The 11,364-nt window shown below is 49.8% G+C and overlaps 1 pseudogene across 1 annotated transcript; it reads right to left on the reverse strand.

The window, feature by feature from the left end:
* Positions 1-404: 404 nt before the first annotated feature.
* On the reverse strand, positions 405-1,700 carry LOC144154586 (uncharacterized; annotated as a pseudogene). Its single transcript, XR_013319446.1, has 2 exons — positions 1,091-1,700; positions 405-658 (listed from the first exon to the last, which is right to left on the reverse strand). The product of XR_013319446.1 is annotated as an uncharacterized LOC144154586 (transcript).
* Between the last annotated feature and the right edge of the window lie 9,664 nt (positions 1,701-11,364).

The raw sequence follows: 11,364 nt of genomic DNA on the forward strand, positions 1-11,364 counted from the left end.
GTTTTCGGCCAACTTACCGGTGGTGCTGCCGCAGGCATGGGCAGGTTTTCTACACAGCTTACACACTGCGCCGACAATTCTTGAATCTCCCTGTCCATCCCCGGCCACCAAAACAGTGATCGCGCCACCGCTTTCATTGACGAGGAGCCCTGGTGTGTTTCATGTAGAAGCTGCAACATCCTTTCCTGCGCCTTCCGTGGTATGACGACTCTGTTGCCCCAGTAGAGTAACCGGTGAGCCATCGACAGCTCCATTTTGCGATCAAAAAACGGCAACAAGTCGGGTTCCATTCCACTTGTGGTTCGAGGCCAGCCATGCAAGATGTATTCTGCGACACGGGCTAACAACGTGTCCTTGGCAGTGAGCTCCTGCAACTCGTGCGTCGTCACTATACCTTCGTCAAGGGCTTCCACCGACAGTACGTACTCGGGAGGGTCCCCCTCAACTACCGGTTCCGCTGCCGTCGGGGCTGGTAGTCTGCTGAGGGCATCTGCTGTCAGTAGTTGTTTCCCCGGAACGTATTGTAGCTTGTTCTGTTAGCCTCCCAGGAACAGTGCCCATCGTTGAATGCGCGCGGCGGCCATCGGCGGCGTTTGGTGGTCAGGCTTGAGCAGTCCCAGCAGTGGCTGATGGTCGGCTACCAGGGTGAATTGCCGACCTAGCCCGCCGATTACTGCATCCATCTTTCTTTGAAAAATAGCCGGTGCGGAAGTTGTTCCAAACGGAAGTCTGTTATACCGGAAAAGCCCGTGGTGCGTGTTAATGACACACAGCCTGCTGGTCGCTTCGTCAAGGGGCACTTGATTGTATGCATTCTTTAAATCCAAGATGCTGAAATATTCGCCTCCGTTTAAGCTTGCGAACATGTCCTCCATAACCGGAAGAGGGTAGTGCTCCACCTCACATGCCGAGTTAAGGGTGACCTTAAAGTCACCGCATATCCTCACGCTTCCGTCATTTTTCAAAACGACCACGATAGGCGTAGCCCATTCTGCATGTTGCACGGGCGATAGAACCCCAAGTGACACCAGCCGATCAATTTCACGAGCGACCTTATCGCGGAGGGCGTAAGGAAGAGATCTGGGCTTACAGAATTTCGGTGTCGCCGTCTCTTTGAGTTTCAGGCTGGCTGGTGGACCTTTGATTATTCCAAGTTCTGTTGAGAAAACATCCTCGAACTCGCCGAGCAGTCGGTTCAGCATATGTTCGCTTGGCTCGGCACTTGTTGTAGGGTCCGGCGCAGTCAGGTCTCCAATCGGAACGCCCGTCTTGTCAAGCAAAGCAATGAGATCGCGGCCTCAGGCTGGGTCCTGCACAGTCAAGCACGATCAGCGGACAAGTCACAGATACAGTTTTATACCTCACTGGAAGTTCGGGTTCACCCAACACCGGAAGCTGTCCCGCGTAACACGACAGCTTGATTCGTGGTGGTTGTAGGCGCGGCCACTGTGCGTGATGTCGATCGTACACTTGGCGCGATACGACGCAGACCGGGGAACCAGTATCGACTTCCATGGCCAGTTCTACGTCGCCCCATCGAAACGTGCGGCGTATGGGTGGTTCCAAACCGTTTTTTTCTTCCCGAAATCAACGCCCAAACGTGTGCGCTATTCATGTCGTCGTTGCTAGACGCGCTTTCAACTGTCAGTGCCTTTACACTCGCTGCCCGCCTTCCAACCTTTGCATCAGTTGCAGCACTGCAGCACTTCTTTGCCAAATGACCGAGTCGCCCACAGCGATAGCAGCGTGCGTTAGCCCAGTGGCAGGCGTTTTCGTCGTGCTTCGTGCTTCCACAACGGCAGCAGTCATTCGACGCGCCTCGTGTACGGTTACCTCGAGAGGGTGAGCGATGATGAGCTCGCATTTTTAGCACAGTCGGTGGTTCTGCACTCATATCTTTCGCATCGCTGTCGTTTGCCTCGGCTGCAATGGCCATTGTTTCAGCCTCCTCGAGGGTTAAATCTTTCTTTGCCAGTAACTGCTTGCGCAAGTTAGTTGAGCGTACGCCGCAAACAATCCGGTCCCTCAACATCCGGTCTAGCGCACTTCCAAAGTTGCAATTGTCTGCTAGGCGCCGTATTTCAACTAGGAACGCGTGCACCGACTCCCCTTCTTGTTGGCATCGGGTGAAAAACTTGTAGCTTTCTGCTATCTCGTGCCGCTGCTTTCTGCTAATTCGGCGTCCGAGGTGCAATTAGCCCCGCTAGCACTTGCACAGTCTGCGTGTTGAGTGCTGCCACCAGAAGTGCTCTCTGCTTTTTGGAGTCAGTAATAGCATTTGCTTCAAAATACGCTTCAGCCCGAATAAGGTACGCTTTCCACTTATCTCTTGTGTCGTCGAAGACCGGGAGCTGGAGGCTGGTCATGGTCGTCGGTACTTGTTGCGGCAGGCCGTCGGCTTCAACTTTTAGGGCAACATGGGCGGTTTCCGGACTCGTCGCCACTGTAGTAACACACATAGGCGTGCGCAGAGTTCTCGATTAGGGGGGCAAAGTCTTAGCGCTGCGCCCCCCCCCCCCTTCCCCATACATCAACTTTCGACCTCTTCCCACTGAAGGCCTAGCGGTCCGAATACAGTGCAAAGAGGGATGTTCGTAAAATTTTTATTTCAATGCGATGGAATTGCAACACACAAAATATTTCTGAGCAGAAATTTTTACTTTCATGTGTTACATCGGCAAGGTATGGGGCAAATTTGGCGCCCCCCTTCATATGATTATGGGGGGCGGCCGCCCCCCCCCCTGCCCCCTCTGTGCGCACGCCTATGGTAACACAGGCGCGCGCAGCGCAGCAGCATGGACGATGGTCGGGCAGTCAACGACAGCGTTTATTGTCAGAAGCGTGATTATATGCGTTGGCATCAAGAGAGGGTAAGGGAGGGGGGAGAGAGGGAGAATGAAGGCGCACAGGGCCAAAAAGAAAAGGTGCGCGCGCAGCTGGTTTTGCTGGCCGGTACAAAACGAACGAATACAACAGTCTTCCTTAGCGCAGTTTACCCCTCCTGAGAAAATGCACCAACTCGCCCAACAAGTCCTTCTAAATTCCATGGCGGGCCTGCGATCGGTAAATTTGTGTGGACATGCCGCATTAAAGGGCTCTCCCTAAACAAACAAGGCGGAACAAGAGAGAGAGAGAGAGAGAGAGAGAGAGAGATATGATGCACTTGCATACCTTCTCGCTGTACATGTGAGGGTGGCCGCTTTTTAGCTTTTCCCACGAACGCACTTGTCGATTCTGGAAATGGCTGGAAGCTCGCAAGCATTGCTAATTTGAACGGCGAAATCCTTGAGTGTCCATCATCTGAACAACCACCGTTGTGAGGTCAATAAAATGGCTACCGCAGCAAAGAACACATAAATAAAAGACATTTGATATCCGATGGAATCCTACATCGGGTCTCTTCAGTAGCACCCGGAGGCGCCAGCAGTGCGCTATAACCGCAAAACGCAAGTGGTAGAAGCGCGGTTGTTGTCGTTTTTGTTTTTCCTTTCCTCGTGGCGTAGGCTCACTTGAGGGCTGGGTAGAAACCGGGAGCCATGAGGGGCCAATGTGCCCGCTTCACGAAATTCCAAAATCTATAAACTGGAAACGGAGAAGTTTGATAATGTAGTGCTTGCCGCACGAGACATTAACGTGATGACCCATGAGCAGAACAGATGCACACATGCCGCGCAGCACCATGGTTCTCGGGAAGCTGCGACCTGTGGCAGTCTGCTTGCTGACGTAATTAGCGCTAGAAGAGGAAGAAACGAAGGCGAAGAAAGGTACGCAAATGTGGTGAAGCTGAAAAGAAGCCGGCCGTAGACTATTTGCGTTAAATGCAAGGCAAGGACAGCAACGAAGGAGATCGAAGAAGGATGAAGCAGTGGAGGAGTTTTAATAAATATCGCTATGCTTTCAGGAAATAACCCAATTTTATCGGCTAGGTAGGATGACCTAGAGCACTGCACGGGCCTGATTTTAAGGCCCAGGCTCGGTCACTGATTTTTAAGCCTAGGCAGGGCCCGCGTATGAGTGACCAGTCCCGGGCTTAGACGCTGAAGGATTTTTTTTAATTATATTTGTTTGAGTGTCTTCGTACCGGGTAGAGTGTCTTCGAAACGTAGCACCCCGGCTGTACGGCATGTCGTGGATTAAAATGCAAAATTATGTAGAGCACGTACTCCAGCTTCCACCGTCTTCAGTTCACGTCACATCGGCCTAATAATAGCTCGTATTCTTACATCCGAGACACCATCGCCTCTAGTGGCCTGATTCTTGGCAACATCAGGTGGTTGTCTCTGCCACAGGTTGGTATATTGAAATTTTTGCTGCCGCATTTTAATACAGGAGTATGTGCGTGCATTGAAATGTTTTCCCGCAGTGGTTGCTCTACGTTGCTGTCTCTCTAGCCTGCTAGCCCGCTAGTTCGATTCCCGGCCACGGCAGCCGCATTTCGATAGGTGCAACATGTAAAACATGCGTGTACATAGACATAGGTGCAGAGTTGCAGGTTGCCCGAATTAATCCTTTCCCCGCTACTTTTAGGGCGCAGCCCTTTGGCGGCCGGCACCTGGGTTCCGCGGTGGCGGCGTGCGTCTATGTCCGCAAACCGATTCAGGTAATGAAGCATTGAAGGCAGAAAGAACACGTACAGGAGCGTCAGTGAAGGGTGAGGAGGGGGGGGGGGGGGCGGAAAGCGCGGGTGTGGCGTATTCTCTCTCACTGCCTCCCCCACCCACTTTCGCCATAGCTCGCCGCCAAGGAGCGCCCTCCCTCTGACACATTCCCAAACGCTGTTCAGTTCGCCGCTAATTTGAACCACGTGGAATTTGCGCAGTAGGTTCAAACACAATTCGCAAGACCACGCTGGCCGATGGCGACGATGCGCAGCGAGATAACAGCAGAGTAGCCCGCGCCGCCATGCGTTCGCTGATACGCGGTCACTTCCTGAGACAAAGCAAACATGCGCCGTGACTGACACCACTGCAGTTAGCGCTGCGCAAAAATTTAGCATTAGGGAGTATAGCAATCATCAGTGCATTTATTGTAGCATTTCGGCTGGCGTACCCGCAAACTTTTCCGTCATTTTTTGGCGGGGCTACCATGGTTGCCAGACCAGGATGCCCTCCCCGCTAAAAGAGCGGCGGCAAATGGTTGCCAGTTCATGTGACACCTTCGCCTAATGTACACAACCATTTTTTTTTCTCCTGGTTTGCTTCTTGTTTTCCCCCACTAACACTCCCTCTCCCCATCTTTCTGTCGTCCGGGCCATCCCCGCCGATTTCTTTCCGCCAGACCCGCCGCTCGGAATACGCGGGCATTCGAGGCTTGCGTGCGCGCGGCATTCGCTGCGTCTCATGCCAGCCCAGGAAGGCACCCGCAACACTGTCGCTCAAGGAGCCATAGAAGGGTAAGAAACCACTGGGCGTTCAGCAAGCCCAGCATGCGCAGGGGGGATGTGGACGGCGCAACAACGGCAATGACAAGGAAGGGGCATAGCCCGGACCATGAGATGCTTCGCATCGAAAAAATTCCGGGCCATCTGCACTAACGTGAAACCTGGGGAGCGAAGAAGCATGCAGGGTATAAGTGTATATATTCTTGGCGCCTTCGGGTTTTTGCAAAGAGATAAAATTGTTAGGGGTAGAGGTGTACAGCTTTGCTGTAAAAGTGTCTCGTCGTTGAAGCACGAAGCTCTCGAACGCGAGGGGTAAACGAGTGTCCCGGTGTTTTTAGTACGCGTTACGTTCTAGCGCGAGGCGTAAACGAGTTTCTGGGTGTTTTAGAACCGTGACTAGATGAGCGAACGACGATTACGACGACGACGACTGGAGACGCCTACAGCCCAGCCCCTAAGGGGATCCGCCCCTAAAAATATTACGCTAACTGGGAATACAGAGTAAGAAAAACAATTCTACGCTTTCAAAGAGCGTAAGCAGACCTGAGTTCCTCGAGGAATGTCATTTTTTGTTTTGTACTTCCTTTAGTTTTCTTTTTATTTAGCATTCCGACTAAATCTCACTTCGACTTCCCTATTTTCGTCATAGTTAATTCGATTAACTGAATAACTAGAGTTCGTCTTGGCTAATCCCCCTGAGTTGGTATGCGCCATTTTTATGACGAATCGTCATCGTCCGCATCTGGATTTTTCCCGTATGTGCTTCTTAGATGCAGTATACACGGATGCTGCCACCAACCACCACGGAATATCATCAGCCGTAGTTGTGGATGCACGGGGCAAACTCCTGGACTTTCTCATGAGCAGAAAACAAACATCTCAAGAAGCTGAAACCACAGCCACACTTCTCGCTGTAAGATGGGGAGAATATAACAACAAAAACCTCATCATCATCACGGACTCTACAAGAGCCATTAGAAATCTAATATGGGGCCTTATTCCCATAGAAACCAGGAATATTCTACCAGCCGAACCAAAAGGCCAACATAAAATATTATGGAGCCCAGCACACGAAGGCCTTGAAGGAAATGAGAGATCAGCCGACTCCCTAGCGAGGCACATCAACAGCCGCAGGGAAACGGACCACTCTTACACCCTTCCTCCCTTCATGTCGCTTAATGAAAGGCTTTACACTCAAAGGCAAGCGAGAAAGACCATGCCCGCACCGCATCACATGTTAGATGCCAAAGACGCACGAAACATAAGAAAACTTCAAACCAACGTTTTCCCACATAAATCCAGACTGTCTCTCATGTTCCCAGAAAGATATAACGAAGAATGCCACAAATGCAAATTACGAGCAGACTTATTCCACACAGTCTGGAACTGCCCTATAATTTGGCAACAGAACACCTACCAAACCTCTAGAGAGTCCTGGGATTTAGCACTGTCCAGCTCGGACCTTTCGACACAGCGTGAGCTGCTAGAGAGAGTCCAGCTGGGAGCCTTTGCTACTGGAGTCCTGGAAATAGGACTTCACCCATAACTCTTTACACATTCCCGTCTTCCTATTTTCAAATAAAGATTCCTCTCTCTCTCTTGTCATCGTCCGCAACCAAAAGTCTCAGATGGTTCAGCGCGTGACGGAACGAAGCCGCCTACGTGCAGTACCGCCATGCAGCCGCCCTTGTTCAGAGCGCCGTTTACTCCGGAGCCTTTCGTCGGAATGTTGCCCCGCTTACCGCAACGGTCAACCCGCAAAAACTACCTGCGCCTGCGAGGTTTGCCTTTCGGGTCCCGGCACGGCATGATACAGTACTCGAGTTTATGGGCGATTTTCGGTATTCGATCGCCCTGCAGGGTGTCCACATGGTCTACACCATTGAGGGCCATCCAGTGGGCGAGGCCTTCGTCCAACTTGACTCGGAAGACGCAGCCTTCCTGGCTGCCACGCACCTTCTCGGCCTCGTTTTGATGGAGATAACGCCGAGATGCATCGAGGTCTTTTAGTGCTCCATCGATGACTTGAACAAGCTAGTCACGGAACCTGTGCCCGTGGCCCTCATCGGCCAGCCGGGTTCCCCATTTGCCGTCCACCAACCCGGTACACGCCCGGTGGTACCCCCTGCAGGTGATGTCCCTTCTCTGTTTCCCCTGCAACACTGTAGACTCGCTCTGTTCGCCCTACAATCTACCGTCCTACCTGCATGTCCCAACTGCCTATCCAGAGCTTCTCCCTTTGCTATTGTAGGATACATGCACCCATGTCGCCTCCTTTGAGCGTTCTTTTGTTCCTCTCACTCTTCATTTTTTCTCCGTAGTTGAAGAGGCTGTATAGCAAGGAAAACCTTGTCTCTTATGAGGAAAGGCTCGGTAATTGGAACGGCAAGGGGAGGCGGTCGCACTTCGAAGAAAGTCAGTGATGGAGGTCGGCCTTTGGTCTTTGAAGGCGACAGCCAGCCCGTTTTGCTGAGACGGGTGATTGGAGAGCCCCGCCTCCAATTCGCGTTCTTAAAAACTTAAGAACAGGCAGCCGCCATTCAATCCGGCCATCACTTTCAAGCCGCACTTCTTCCTCTTACTTGTTACTGGCAGCGAGAGGCTCTTTTCTTCTGACTTGGGAAATATCATTATCTTCAGCGCAGCTCATATTACACACCGCTGCAATCTCACCGACAAAAACATCGTCCTCAAAGCTGTTCCAAAAAGCCCCAGTGTGGTTTCAGCGCGGTCTTACCCTATTTTCTCTTCTTTCTGTGTTATGATACCCCGTCCCGGAGGTGAGAATGCTTCGCACGTAGGCAACGAATACATTCATCTGGCGGTGTGCCGGGCGTCAAGCCGGCATAGCGGTGGCGCGTAGTTCGAATTATCCGTGGTGGAATCTATGGCTGTTGAAATAGCGGGCTTTTTATACATTCACTGCTGTGGAGCTTGGCCAGACCAAATCGTAGAGTTCGAATTATCGACGAATTTCTGCGAAATTCGCGAAAAATTATAAGATGCTCACTTGGAGACGCGCCGCTGCTTTCCACTTTTTTGTGTCAGTTCTGTGTTAAGTAGCTTTCAATGAACAGTAAGATTTTAAGTGATCTCTACCTGCTGGAGCTAAAAAAAATTAATGATTTTCTGTTGACACATTTTGCCGCACATTTAAAAGTTTTACAGAGACAGTATTCATTTTTGCCTGAGCACGTGCTTGTAAGCGAACTTTCACCGTTGCTGTCTACTTTAGCGGCCCGTCCCTTTAGCCCTAATCGCTTTCTGGCGCACTTAACGGGCACCCAGTCTTTAGGAGGCCGTGTTATTTAAACGTACAGTCGGACAAATCTTTAACTCGGCTGCGCGAGCGAGCTTTTCAGTCTTATGACACTCTTAGGAAGGAACAGCCTAGAAGACGACGGGCCCAGTTGAGCGCAGTTTCTCAGGATTCACTTAATCTTGACCTGTTTGCAACTCAGCTTCCGTCATACGCCGGTGACGCATGAAAAGATGCCGCTCCCGAACGCTAAAGATTTGGCCGACTGTACACCGTTTTGTCAGCTGAAATGCATAGAGGAGCACATGGCGCTCGTGTTTGCCCAAGTGTTGCTACTCAGCTGTGACGCGCCCCGTTTGCACGTTCGCGAGAAACCGTTGCGAGCGGCGCCAACTGTTCCTCCAGCGAGGGCGCACCAGAGCTAACGTCTCGACAAGCACATGCAGGTCGGGGTGTCCCGCATCACAGACGTGGTGGCGTCAACGCAGTCTCGTCAGTTGCAGGCGCGGCTGAGTGCTAATAGCCGGACATTCTCGCATCAACATATGTCCACCTGCGGAGGCGGCCACAGCATGTGCTGTGCATGCGCGCCAGGCGGCGGCTTCCGGAGAAAACCGGTGTTCTTCGGACCCAGCTTTGCGGTTTTCTGTATTTTCACTTGACCCCAGTTTGACAGAGGTGGCAAGGGATGGCAAGAAAAGACGTGGCCAGAAAATAGTTGAGATAGCGCCAGGCAAACGGGTACGCAGATTGTAGTCAGTATCGAAAATAAGCGAGATGCTGCTGTTCTACAAATCAAAATGAGAGAAATCCATTTTCCCAATTGGAGTTTGCTTTTGGCTTGACTGCTCTGACTGTTCGTGGGTGTTACCAGAAGTTTTTTTTTTTACTTTTTGGAGCGGGATTATCATGAGTTCAGACTGCAATTAGGGGATACGCGAAAGATCCTGTATGAATTTGCAGTTGTCAAATAAAATTGATCGATTGATTAATTGATTGATTGCTTGATCTGTCCCCATATGAGAGTGACGAAGTGAACGGAAGAAGTGACCAAAATGATAGAGATGTGAAACAATGGTTTCATTTCGTCTCCCCCGTTCCCACGAGATAACTGGTTATATTGATTTTTTTACTCCCATATTTACAATTTTAGTACTTAACTAAATAGCCACCGCTTATTAAACCCCCCCCCCCTCCCACCCCCTCCTCTTTTGAGGGTACGAAGCACTTCATTAAGCTGAACAGGATGATACGCGCAGATTTCTTGTGAAGCGTTTTGAAAATTCATAGCAAGTGGAAATGAACTGTTTGCATACGTCTTGAGTTCCTTCAAGCGTTCCCAAGAAAAATATCCGAAAGTACCTGCTAATGGTGCCAAGGATTCGAAAGTACCTGCTCACCTGCTTCGAAAGAAGACTCTCCTGCTCTCCATGTATAGTTCTACTCTTCTTAAAGCCCTGTTGCATATTTTTATAGCCTTTTCCTCCAAAACTAAATCGCACCATTCTGGAAACTCACTTTAACCAAAGTTACCAGAAGGATGTCGCTTCAACTTGAGTGTTTTAATTCAATATTACCCAAATCTAAACTTATAATCCCAATAGTGCTCAAATTCATGGTATAATTTTATTACTTGTGGCCATAAACTTCCTCTAGTTGACATGTAAAACATACCTTTGACATGTATCTAGTTGACATGTAAAACATAATAGCTTTGACAGCGTTGCATTTAGGTTCGGTAACAAGCTTCTGCTTTCTTCTCGGATTCACTTTATATAGAATCTGGCTCACTAAAAACATGCCGTATATGCAGGTGGGTAAATAAAACATAGTATAAAACAAGGTTATAAGAGAGAACCGAGAAAAAATAAAGAGTGCAAATTAGCGTACCAAGAGAGGATGAAAAATTATTTAAATACCACATTCAAATTGAAGAGATTATTCAGATGATAGACTTGTTCGGTCCAGTAGTGAACATGTTTACAGTAAAAGGAGAGTATAGGTAGCTGTAACGTCAATAAGGAACAATTGAAAGGAAGTAGCACACATATAAAAACTGAAAATCATCTGAATATGACCTAAGTAAATCACGGGAATAATAACCCACGCCTTCACGTGTTTGAATTAGGAAACAAAAAAAAGAAGTAAATACAAAAGCAACTGATATTGTTTGCACGAAATCTTACAGCCGTTTCTATTCCGGCGCCCTCCGCAAATAAATGTAAACAAATATGCAAAACTAAAAATTGAAAATGTACGATAAAATCGCAATTGTCAATCTAAAGGAGTGGTCTCCGGATATTAGACCAAAATGTAAAAAAATTAGCAGTGGCTTAGTTTGGTTATGCCAGGTTAAGCTGGTTATTCTTAGGTTTCCTGGTGGTGTAGGATTAGCTGATTATCATTCTTACTGCTGCTAAAACGATTTCCAATCCAATCCAGTCCAGTCCAGTCCGGTTTAGTCACTGCTCCTCGCGCATGCGCAGCACGGCTCCCCAGGAGCCACGTGAAACGGCTATCAAGCGGGCGCACCGTGAGACTGGGCTACTGCGCAATGGAGGCGCACAGCTGGGCACGCGCCGGTGCCACTGCGTCTGCCGCGGCTATGACGTCACTCCTCTGGAACGCGCAGACCACGGCGAATGTGCAGACCCAATTCTCTAAAAACCCGTACTCCAATTGGATTAGATGTCCAATCCAATATAATCCAATTTAATCCAATTCA

Source organism: Haemaphysalis longicornis, unplaced genomic scaffold (genome assembly GCF_048455015.1).
Source record: "Haemaphysalis longicornis isolate Haplotype H1 unplaced genomic scaffold, Haemaphysalis longicornis Haplotype H1 scaffold_1, whole genome shotgun sequence".
NCBI classification, from domain to species: domain Eukaryota; kingdom Metazoa; phylum Arthropoda; class Arachnida; order Ixodida; family Ixodidae; genus Haemaphysalis; species Haemaphysalis longicornis.